Below are 13289 nucleotides of genomic sequence, written 5' to 3'. Positions count from 1 at the left end.
AGACTTAAGAATTACATAAAACAAGGACCAAAGTGTGGTTCAGTGGGTGAACATGGTTACATATAAATATTTTTTTTTTCAGCAGCAACAAATACTGGATCGTTATAAGCTTATTTTCTCTACTTTAGATGAGATCTGATTTTATTTTCTTAAAATTACTTTCATCTGTTGATTCTTCCTTACTTTTGCTGTATACTCTTTCATTTGTACTAACAATGCTGTTACTTTTATTGAGTTAAAGTTGTTAAAGATGTTTTCCTTAGTTAGATGAATAGGATTAAAACTGGTGATATTATAACTTTAGTGGACAATTTGCTTTTCAATTTACACATTCAAAATGTACCTACATAATACCCTAAATGATAAAATAATCTACCCTTAAAGCAGCTGAAATTTGCTTTTATCCACTGTTGTTTTCCTGCTTTTCTGTTAAATGTCTACATAAATATTTTAATAATTTGTTTTTCAAATTGATTGTTAATAAGGAATAATTCTTCATTGGAAATACAGTAGTATAAGATTTGAAATCAATGGATAGGATAATATGTAGTTTTACATAGAGGATATTTTTTAGAGAAATATATTTGGTGTAACAACTTGTATTGTGAGATTATAGTTTAAAATAATAACAATATTATTTTGTAACTTTTAGATGGTGATTTAGAGGATGGAGTTGCATCAAACCAATCTCTGTAATTCTTGTGTTTCTAAAGAGGAACTGTATGATCACGACTTCCAGATATAGTGGACAAGGATAACATAAGATTGGTTAAGAGGTTTGGAACATGAAAGCTTATCCATTTGTTATGTAACCTTTCAGACCATACACCAGTGGAGAAGAGGGGCTATTTGTAGACCAGTCTTTAAAAGTAAATAAAGACTTATAACAATGGAGAAAACGTTGAGGAAGCTATAGTTTTATTGAGCTCTTGCTGGTGAGTAGAACAGGCAAGAAAGATCGCTTCCACCTTGGTTTAATCCTTTTCTCAATGGCCGTTGGTGTGTTGTTCAGAGTAGAGCTGTCAGTGTCCCGAAATTTCTCATCATTTAATTTCCAAATTCAATTGGTCAGAGTGTATATGTACAAACTAGTCTGCTCACTTTGGTGTATAATATCAGTTTCTTGAAAACATTTGTTTTTTTCTCCAGATTAACAACAAATCATGCATCTGAGTGAGTCACTGTCATCATTGTGTTACTGCATTAAATTTCTTGTCCAATCCTTTTCAGTGCTGCCTTCTGTATGTGTCAGATGTTGCTGCTTATATTGTGATACTTTCTTTCACGGTTCTTTAGTACTGTTGATTGTTGTTTGAAATAATTTAAGAAGAAACATGTATCCACCATTCCTTTTTTTATTAGAAAAGAAAATTTTATTGGGATATATTCCACTTGACATTTGTCTCATCAATAGGTTTATTTATTGATTACAACAGGCTTTTGTCACTTTTCTAGATATTTGTTTACTTCATATACTTTGTTTGTTCAAATAGTACAGAGTTTGGTTAAAGAAAAATTAAAAGTAGAACAAAATGGATAGTCTTAGTACTGCTTGGCTCACTGTGTTTGAGAAAAATCTACATGTCATCAAAACTTTTGTCTCAGATATTTCTATTAACAGAAAATTGATAAAATTATTATTTTATTGGCTTCTAGATAAATATTTATTAAAACGTTAATAATCTTACGTTTTGTACAGATGTGGCAATAAAACATATTTTCAACATATTGGAACAAGCTTATAGTTTTAGGAACTGAATTTTGCTGAGTTAAAGTTAGCTTCAGTTTGACAGTCACTTGACTCATGTCTATGAATGTTTACTTGCCTATCAGTTGTGCTAGCAGCATTATATTTTGTCAAAAAAATTCTATTTGATGCTTCAAAATAATGAACTAGAAAATTCATTTTAAAAGGTTAGATTGTACATGTTCCTTGACAGATCAATAATAAGTGAATTTACAGTTTGACAGTTGTGTTCCTTTACCCTGTAAAGTTAAGTGAATGTTTGTGTCAGTCATACTTACAGGGTTGTAAGCAGTTATTTGTGAACACGTGAAGAACTAATTTCCAGTAAGAAATATTTGAAGCTTAAAGAATTTAACAGATGTTTTGATGAGTCATGCATGGGCAAACTGATTACTAAGGATAATGATTGTAAAAAACTTGTTACTAAATGGTGGCAAACTGGTTACTAAGGACAATGATTTTGAAAAACATGTTACTAAATGGTGGCAAACTGGTTACTGAGGATAATGATTTTAAAAAAAACATGTTACTAGATCGTGGCAAACTAATTACTAAGGATAATGATTGTTAAAAACATGTTATTACTAGATAATGGTAAACTGATTACTAAGGATAATGATTGTAAAAAACATGTTATTACTAGATAATGGTAAACTGATTACTAAGGATAATGATTGTTAGAAACATGTTATTACTAGATAGTGGTAAACTGATTACTAAGGATAATGATTGTAAGAAACATATTATTAGATAGCAGTAAACTGATTATTATGGATAATGATTGTAAGAAACATGTTATTACTAGGTAGTGGTAAACTGATTACTAAGGATAATGATTGTAAGAAACATGTTATTACTAGATAGTGGTAAACTGATTACTATGGATAATGATTGTAAGAAACATGTTATTACTAGATAGTGGTAAACTGATTACTATGGATAATGATTGTAAGAAACATGTTATTACTAGATAGTGGTAAACTGATTACTAAGGATAATGATTGTAAGAAACGTTATTATTAGACAGCAGTAAACTAATTACTAAGGATAATGATTGTAAAAACGTTATTACTAGATAGCAATAAACTGATTACTATGGATAATGATTGTAAGAAACATGTTATTACTAGGTAGTGGTAAACTGATTACTCAGGGTAATGATTGTAAGAAACATGTTATTACTAGATAGTGGTAAACTGATTACTAAGGATAATGATTGTAAGAAACATGTTATTACTAGATAGTGGTAAACTGATTACTAAGGATAATGATTGTAAGAAACATGTTATTACTAGGTAGTGGTAAACTGATTACTATGGATAATAATTGTAAGAAACATGTTATTACTAGATAGTGGTAAACTGATTACTAAGGATAATGATTGTAAGAAACATGTTATTATTAGATAGTGGTAAACTGATTACTAAGGATAATGATTTTTAGAAACATGTTATTACTAGATAGTGGTAAACTGATTACTAAGGATAATGATTGTAAGAAACATTATTAGATAGCAGTAAACTAATTACTAAGGATAATGATTGTAAAAAACATGTTATTACTAGATAGTGGTAAACTAATTACTAAGGATAATGATTGTAAAAAACATGTTATTACTAGATAGCAGTAAACTGATTACTGAGGATAATGATTGTAAGAAACATGTTATTACTAGATAGTGGTAAACTGATTACTAAGGATAATGATTGTAAGAAACATGTTATTATTAGATAGTGGTAAACTGATTACTAAGGATAATGATTGTAAAAAACATGTTATTACTAGATAGTGGTAAACTGATTACTAAGGGTAATGATTGTAAGAAACATGTTATTACTAGATAGCAGTAAACTGATTACTGAGGATAATGATTGTAAGAAACATGTTATTACTAGATAGTGGTAAACTGATTACTAAGGATAATGATTGTAAGAAACATGTTATTATTAGATAGTGGTAAACTGATTACTAAGGATAATGATTGTAAAAAACATGTTATTACTAGATAGTGGTAAACTGATTACTAAGGGTAATGATTGTAAGAAACATGTTATTACTAGATAGCAGTAAACTAATTACTAAGGATAATGATTGTAAGAAACATGTTATTACTAGATAGTGGTAAACTGATTACTAAGGATAATGATTGTAAGAAACATGTTATTATTAGATAGTGGTAAATTGATTACTAAGGATAATGATTTTTAGAAACATGTTATTACTAGATAGTGGTAAACTGATTACTAAGGATAATGATTGTAAGAAACATTATTAGATAGCAGTAAACTAATTACTAAGGATAATGATTGTAAAAAACATGTTATTACTAGATAGTGGTAAACTGATTACTAAGGATAATGATTGTAAGAAACATATTATTAGATAGCAGTAAACTGATTACTATGGATAATGATTGTAAGAAACATGTTATTACTAGGTAGTGGTAAACTGATTACTAAGGATAATGATTGTAAGAAACATGTTATTACTAGATAGTGGTAAACTGATTACTATGGATAATGATTGTAAGAAACATGTTATTACTAGATAGTGGTAAACTGATTACTATGGATAATGATTGTAAGAAACATGTTATTACTAGATAGTGGTAAACTGATTACTAAGGATAATGATTGTAAGAAACGTTATTATTAGACAGCAGTAAACTAATTACTAAGGATAATGATTGTAAAAAACGTTATTACTAGATAGCAATAAACTGATTACTATGGATAATGATTGTAAGAAACATGTTATTACTAGGTAGTGGTAAACTGATTACTCAGGGTAATGATTGTAAGAAACATGTTATTACTAGATAGTGGTAAACTGATTACTAAGGATAATGATTGTAAGAAACATGTTATTACTAGGTAGTGGTAAACTGATTACTATGGATAATAATTGTAAGAAACATGTTATTACTAGATAGTGGTAAACTGATTACTAAGGATAATGATTGTAAGAAACATGTTATTATTAGATAGTGGTAAACTGATTACTAAGGATAATGATTTTTAGAAACATGTTATTACTAGATAGTGGTAAACTGATTACTAAGGATAATGATTGTAAGAAACATTATTAGATAGCAGTAAACTAATTACTAAGGATAATGATTGTAAAAAACATGTTATTACTAGATAGTGGTAAACTAATTACTAAGGATAATGATTGTAAAAAACATGTTATTACTAGATAGCAGTAAACTGATTACTGAGGATAATGATTGTAAGAAACATGTTATTACTAGATAGTGGTAAACTGATTACTAAGGATAATGATTGTAAGAAACATGTTATTATTAGATAGTGGTAAACTGATTACTAAGGATAATGATTGTAAAAAACATGTTATTACTAGATAGTGGTAAACTGATTACTAAGGGTAATGATTGTAAGAAACATGTTATTACTAGATAGCAGTAAACTAATTACTAAGGATAATGATTGTAAAAAACATGTTATTACTAGATAGCAGTAAACTGATTACTATGAATAATGATTGTAAGAAACATGTTATTACTAGGTAGTGGTAAACTGATTACTCAGGGTAATGATTGTAAGAAACATGTTTATACTAGGTAGTGGTAAACTGATTACTAAGGGTAATGATTGTAGGAAACATGTTATTACTAGATAGTGGTAAACTGATTACTAAGGATAATGATTGTAAAAAACATGTTATTACTAGATAGTGGTAAACTGATTACTAAGGATAATGATTGTAAAAACATGTTATTACTAGATAGCAGTAAACTGATTACTAAGGATAATGATTGTAAAAACATGTTATTACTAGATAGCAGTAAACTGATTACTAAGGATAATGATTGTAAAAACATGTTATTACTAGATAGCAGTAAACTGATTACTAAGGATAATGATTGTAAGAAACATGTTATTACTAGGTAGTGGTAAACTGATTACTCAGGGTAATGATTGTAAGAAACATGTTATTACTAGATAGTGGTAAACTGATTACCAAGGGTAATGATTGTAAGAAACATGTTATTACTAGATAGCAGTAAACTGATTACTATGGATAATGATTGTAAGAAACATGTTATTACTAGGTAGTGGTAAACTGATTACTCAGGGTAATGATTGTAAGAAACATGTTATTACTAGATAGTGGTAAACTGATTACCAAGGGTAATGATTGTAAGAAACATGTTATTACTAGATAGCAGTAAACTGATTACTATGGATAATGATTGTAAGAAACATGTTATTACTAGGTAGTGGTAAACTGATTACTCAGGGTAATGATTGTAAGAAACATGTTATTACTAGATGGTGGTAAACTGATTACCAAGGGTAATGATTGTAAGAAACATGTTATTACTAGATAGTGGTAAACTGATTACCAAGGGTAATGATTGTAAGAAACATGTTATTACTAGATAGTGGTAAACTGATTACTAAGGATAATGATTGTAAAAAACATGTTATTACTAGATAGCAGTAAACTAATTACTAAGGATAATGATTGTAAAAAACATGTTATTACTAGATAGCAGTAAACTGATTACTATGAATAATGATTGTAAGAAACATGTTATTACTAGATGGTGGTAAACTGATTACCAAGGGTAATGATTGTAAGAAACATGTTATTACTAGATAGTGGTAAACTGATTACCAAGGGTAATGATTGTAAGAAACATGTTATTACTAGATAGTGGTAAACTGATTACTAAGGATAATGATTGTAAAAAACATGTTATTACTAGATAGTGGTAAACTGATTACTAAGGATAATGATTGTAAAAAACATGTTATTACTAGATAGCAGTAAACTGATTACTAAGGATAATGATTGTAAAAAACATGTTATTACTAGATAGCAGTAAACTGATTACTAAGGATAATGATTGTAAAAAACATGTTATTACTAGATAGCAGTAAACTGATTACTAAGGATAATGATTGTAAGAAACATGTTATTACTAGGTAGTGGTAAACTGATTACTCAGGGTAATGATTGTAAGAAACATGTTATTACTAGATAGTGGTAAACTGATTACCAAGGGTAATGATTGTAAGAAACATGTTATTACTAGATAGCAGTAAACTGATTACTATGGATAATGATTGTAAGAAACATGTTATTACTAGGTAGTGGTAAACTGATTACTCAGGGTAATGATTGTAAGAAACATGTTATTACTAGATAGTGGTAAACTGATTACCAAGGGTAATGATTGTAAGAAACATGTTATTACTAGATAGCAGTAAACTGATTACTATGGATAATGATTGTAAGAAACATGTTATTACTAGGTAGTGGTAAACTGATTACTCAGGGTAATGATTGTAAGAAACATGTTATTACTAGATGGTGGTAAACTGATTACCAAGGGTAATGATTGTAAGAAACATGTTATTACTAGATAGTGGTAAACTGATTACCAAGGGTAATGATTGTAAGAAACATGTTATTACTAGATAGTGGTAAACTGATTACTAAGGATAATGATTGTAAAAAACATGTTATTACTAGATAGCAGTAAACTGATTACTAAGGATAATGATTGTAAAAAACATGTTATTACTAGATAGCAGTAAACTGATTACTAAGGATAATGATTGTAAGAAACATGTTATTACTAGGTAGTGGTAAACTGATTACTCAGGGTAATGATTGTAAGAAACATGTTATTACTAGATAGTGGTAAACTGATTACCAAGGGTAATGATTGTAAGAAACATGTTATTACTAGATAGCAGTAAACTGATTACTATGGATAATGATTGTAAGAAACATGTTATTACTAGGTAGTGGTAAACTGATTACTCAGGGTAATGATTGTAAGAAACATGTTATTACTAGATAGTGGTAAACTGATTACCAAGGGTAATGATTGTAAGAAACATGTTATTACTAGATAGCAGTAAACTGATTACTATGGATAATGATTGTAAGAAACATGTTATTACTAGGTAGTGGTAAACTGATTACTCAGGGTAATGATTGTAAGAAACATGTTATTACTAGATGGTGGTAAACTGATTACCAAGGGTAATGATTGTAAGAAACATGTTATTACTAGATAGTGGTAAACTGATTACCAAGGGTAATGATTGTAAGAAACATGTTATTACTAGATAGTGGTAAACTGATTACCAAGGGTAATGATTGTAAGAAACATGTTATTACTAGATAGTGGTAAACTGATTACCAAGGGTAATGATTGTAAGAAACATGTTATTACTAGATAGTGGTAAACTGATTACTAAGGATAATGATTGTAAGAAACATGTTACTAGATAGTTGCAGGTTTTTATACTTTCCTAAAACAAATTGCTAGAAGAGGGTTCCTTAAAAGAGCCTGAGTTTATTTATGGAAATTAAAGTATTGTATGTTTCACTGATAAAGTATATTTCATGTTTCTGATTAAATCTATGTAATCAGTGTTTTCTAGTTACATGCTATTCAGATTCAACTTGACCCATTCTTGTTTATCACTCTTTTAATATGTATGAAGCATACAATTACATTAGTAATTAATCAATGTGGAATATTACCTTCAGAGGAAGTAAAATAATTTATTTTTATTTATTTATATTTGTTTGAAAAAAAGACAATTTTCTGATACAGTTGTTTGGAAAATATACCCTCAAAAAAGTCTAAAATTTATCCACAAAGTTATGGAAAATAAAACCATAATGTTTCCTGGAAATGTGTTTGGAAACTAGGAGTCATTTACTCAGGTAAGAGAAATAAATGTATAGAAAAAGTAATAACATAGCACACATTTATTTTACTAAATGGATTCTGTTGCAACTGGCAGATTTTTGATGGCCAGCAGTAACAAAAGTGTAATGACAGTATTGTACCTGTTAAACTGAAACATTGCCACTTCTGCTTTTCTCAAACTGTAACTTTGTTCCAAGTTTTTAATAATATTGACTTATGATAGTTTATTTTTGTTATTTAGTTTTCTTTAAAATTTGATATAGTTTTAAAACTTGGTAAACTTGATAATTCAGGGGATTAAGTATTTCTGTGTTTGTGTTCCAGTTGCATCATGGATGTTTTTGTGAAAGGCAGCTATATGTCACAAACACTAAAGTATAGTAATAGCCTGTAGATACAAAAGGAATAGGAATATTGTCTACAATTTGTAATGTTTTAGCAAGAACCGGACATCAGATATGTTTCACATAAAAGTAGAAGATGGGTATTGATGTAAATAGAACAAAAAGATGGGTTTTGTCATCCTGTTACTGCTTTACGTAGGACTACGTTGAAGCACAAGCAAAGTGCAGATATTATTTGTAATATTTATTTAAAACTTGGGTTTCATTATGAATGCTTTAAGAAACAATACTTTGCAAGGAATTCTACTCCACAGACAAGAACATGGATACAATTTACTAAAACAAATGTGGATATCACTGTTAGTACTTGAACAGAAGCTTTTAATTTATAAGCTAGAACATGAATGTTGTTGTTAATGGCTTAAACATAAGTTGTGAATTCACAGAGTTTCTTGTATTCACTAAATGCACTCAAGAATGCTGAAATCTTCAACAGAAATGTTCTCACAATTTTGATAGTTTAAGTACCTACTTTCAGTTTAAAAATAAGATTCCAACAACTCTATATTAAAAACAATAGTGAAAACCTTTAAATTTGCTCATATGTGAAACCAGAGTATTCCTTTTATGCCAAAGTTTTACATGTTTTATATTTGTAACATTATTGTTTCTTTGTCAATGATTATATTAAAATATTCTAGAGTGGCCAATTTTCTCTAGGACTAAGAGATAAAATGTTTACTCTGTTTTTAACTAAATACAAAAATAAATCAACCAAAATGATAAAATGTTCTTAAGCTCCCAAAACTACAATGAAAGTTGAGCAGTGTTTCAAATTCTGTATAATGTCAATAGTAGTTTTTGAACTGTCTTTTCATTTATTTGATATTAGACTTAGAAACTCTATGGTAATGTATTATTTATCAATATCAAAACATAGTTTTTGTTGTTTTGTTTCGTTAAAATGACTGAAAGATAACCATAGCTATTGTAAGTTTTACTTATCACTTACATTGTGGATAATATTAGTGTAGTGTAAATTGATATCCATGTGAGACAAATAAATAATATATTAATCTTTCCTGTATTATAAGCAGTGACTTACAACTAGTGTATTATGAAATATTAACTATAGGAAATAGTATGCATCATGAACTCACTGCCTTCCTAAAATTTTAACAATCTAGAATTACTTATTTCAATCCAAAAATCACTAGTAGTTGTGAAAGTTTAGTAGTATTAATTAAAACTAATGGACTCATTTGAAGCAAGTATGGTATTCTTACAATACTTGTATACAATTCCTTAGTATTGCAAGCTGGAATTTCACTCATTTTTTTACTTTGTTATAAAAGCAGCAACACTATGGCATTATTGGAAAACATATTTAAGTTTCAGGATTACATAATTTTTGTTTGATTATCTGCAAATGTACATAATGAGTATATGTGAAATAAGTAATAGAACACATACAATGTGCTAATCCAGTAGCATCAGAGCCAGTAGATTTCTTTTTACCCCAATGAAAGAAAACTAGAAATAATTAATGGTTAAAAGTTTTAATGATTTATGTGTTGGAAAGGACCTATGATTTTTATTAGGAATAATTGGAACCTTAGACATAGTGCTTGAAGCATACAAATACATGCTTTTAGCTAGATGACGTTCAGTACCTTCTCCTGGCTTTATTACTTGCATGGCACATATCTGAATTTATCCTTTGTCATAGTTTTGCTCTTGGTAAAAACTTGATCATGTTTTTTTTTTTTATTATTATCTTTTAAAAGAGAATTTACTATGTTCATAAGACCTGGCACATGGCAAGCTCCAAGAGGAAAAGAGAGAGAGTTGGTTTGAATGAAACAAATATAAAACAAGACCATAGACTACAAAGGCCACAAGGTGGTTGAGTTCTTCAGTTAATGTCCATATACACCAGTATACAATTTTTTATTGCACCAAGATGTTGTTAGGCATGCCAAACAGCTGAAAGTTCTAGCAGTCATCAAGTTAATTAAAGACACTTCAAGGAACCAATGCCTCATCAGTAAGTCCACACACTTATAAAACTAGAAACCAGGCTTGGGTCTACAAGTGCATTATAAAAGTGATGGCTCAAGTACTCCTATTTGATTAGATTAGTTTAAGTTTTTAGTGGGTACTATCCACTAACTTATTTCCTTGTCAGCTCCAAATTAGCAATGACTAGTGCAGATAGTTTAGCTCCTTTGAAATAACCTTTTTATAAGACAACTTCAAAAATAATAATTGGTGAAATAGGATATTCTCAACTACAAAATTTTTGATGACTTTTTATTAACAGGTATTAAAGCACTGTGGGCTACCATATTAAAAACAAGCTAACTTCTGTTTATTAGTGGTGTTCACATAAAAGAACACAACAAATTCAATTGTCATGAAATTGAAGAGATTGTGGTAGATACTATTAAGTTTTTATGTGAATATGTGACTAAGAAGTATTTAATATTTCTGTCCATTCTCAAATATGTACCTCATTTTGAGTGATTATTTGGAAGTATGAACCTCAGAACCACGATTCCTGTCCCAAGGTATACATATTTACCTTGTCTGTGTTGATTATTTTAAAATACTACATTTTTGTGTCCATATACAATGATGTAACATATTTCCATCAGTTATTTTACAATACTAGCTCTATAATCATATACTAATGGATTACTGATCAAATAAATGATTTAGGAATGAACACCAAAATTTAAAAAACCTTAGGTCATTTATCTATTTTATATCTAGGTATTTTTACTGTTGATTTTTTGTTTTGTAGATCTTTATCAGCCATTTTATGTAAGTGTTACTGTCTTGTTCTGTTTTATTTGTATGGCTGCTTTTATACATGGTTACATGTAGGTGACGATGAATTTGTTTATCCCAAACCATACAAGTACGGATATTCCTTTTATGTGATTGTTTATGTGTCACAACTACTGTTAGTAGTTGTTTCTACTAATGTCAAAGGAACCATACTCCAGCATGAAAATTGACAAAAGTTTGATGTAATCTGTTTAATACGTTTTCAGAATTTTAGAGGAAACAGACTGATTTAAGAAACATTTGAACAACAAAAAGTTTATCTATTTCATGGTATTTTGTAAAGGCTCAAGTGTGACAGTGAATTGCAGCCTAATAAAAAATTGAACTTAGGTTAATACTTCGAATTTTCTTTAAAGTGTTTCTCAGCTGATCTTCAATAATTGAGTATTTTGAAACAGTGATTTTATTTTTATAAAGGTGTCGCTTTTCTGGTTCAATCATCTGATTAATTAGGATTAGTAAAGGTGAATTTTACGTAAACCTTTCAGTCTTTGTCTGAAAGCTTAGCTTCCTTAAATAGAATATACATTGGGTTTTAGTATGACATTAGCGTGAAATCTCTATTAATAGGTGGAGACTGTATTTTCACTATGTTTATAATGATAGAAGTCAGACACAGAATTAGTTCTTATAGGAACCATTTAATGAACTGTATGTACAAGCTATCTGAAGATTAGTGACTGTACTGGTAGGTCTCAAGTGTACATAAGGTCATGAAAAAGCTTGTATTTTATAAATAGAGAATTAGTTGTGATAATAATCACTTTACTAGTGGGTAAATAGAGATTGGTTTCTGATGTGTTGATTTGATTGTATAGTCTGTAGTAACGAATTATTATTTTAATCATGTAGAATATTTGTGAATAAAGTACTATTTTCATTTTAAGTAAAGATCAGGAATAGTTAACTTATTGTTGAAACACTGGTATCAAAACGTCGTGAAACTTTATATTCATTAGCTATACATATGATACAGTTGTAGTGAAAGAATGAAGATAATAAAAATAGAACTGTCAGTTTAATAAACAACAATAATAATAATAAAGAAACGGGTACTAGATGTAAAACAAACAACAAGGAATGTATAATTATTAGAAGTGAAACAGTCAGAATAAGAAACTCAAATTAATCAACAACAATAATAATAAAGAGACAGCGACTAGATGTAAAAGAAATTCTGAGAAACGTATGATTATTGTAATTGAAACATGGAGAATAAAAAACTGAAATTAAAAAAACAACAATAAAGAAACAGGGACTAGATGTAAAACAAACTACAAGGAATGTATGATTATCATAATTGCAACATTCGGAATAAGAAACTGAAATTAATCAACAATAAAGAAACAAGGACTGGATGTAAAACCAACTGCAATAAACGTATGATTCGTGTAAGAGAAACAGTCGGAATGAGAAACTGAAACCAATCAAACACAATTATAATAAAGAAACAGGGACTAAATGTAAAACAAACGACATGGAATGTATGATTACTATAAGAAACAAACTAACCAACAACAATAATAATAATAAAGAAACAAGGACTAGATGTAAAAGAAACTCAAAGGAATGTATGATTATTGTAAGTGAAACAATCATAATAAGAAACTGAAAGTAATGAACAACGATAATAATAAAGAAA

The 13289-nt window shown here is 28.7% G+C and overlaps 1 pseudogene across 1 annotated transcript in view; it reads left to right on the top strand.

The window, feature by feature from the left end:
• Positions 1–899, top strand: part of LOC143256142 (stress-activated protein kinase JNK-like) — a 94804-nt pseudogene extending 93905 nt beyond the window's left edge. Inside the window, exon 13 of the transcript XR_013031184.1 lies at positions 653–899. The product of XR_013031184.1 is annotated as a stress-activated protein kinase JNK-like (transcript). The remainder of the gene's footprint in view (positions 1–652) is intronic.
• The last annotated feature ends 12390 nt before the right edge of the window (positions 900–13289 follow it).

This window comes from Tachypleus tridentatus, chromosome 7 (assembly GCF_004210375.1).
Source record: "Tachypleus tridentatus isolate NWPU-2018 chromosome 7, ASM421037v1, whole genome shotgun sequence".
Taxonomy (NCBI): Eukaryota; Metazoa; Arthropoda; class Merostomata; order Xiphosura; family Limulidae; genus Tachypleus; species Tachypleus tridentatus.
The sequence above is the reverse complement of the archived record's forward strand: the minus strand, read 5'-3'. Positions and strand labels throughout refer to the sequence as shown.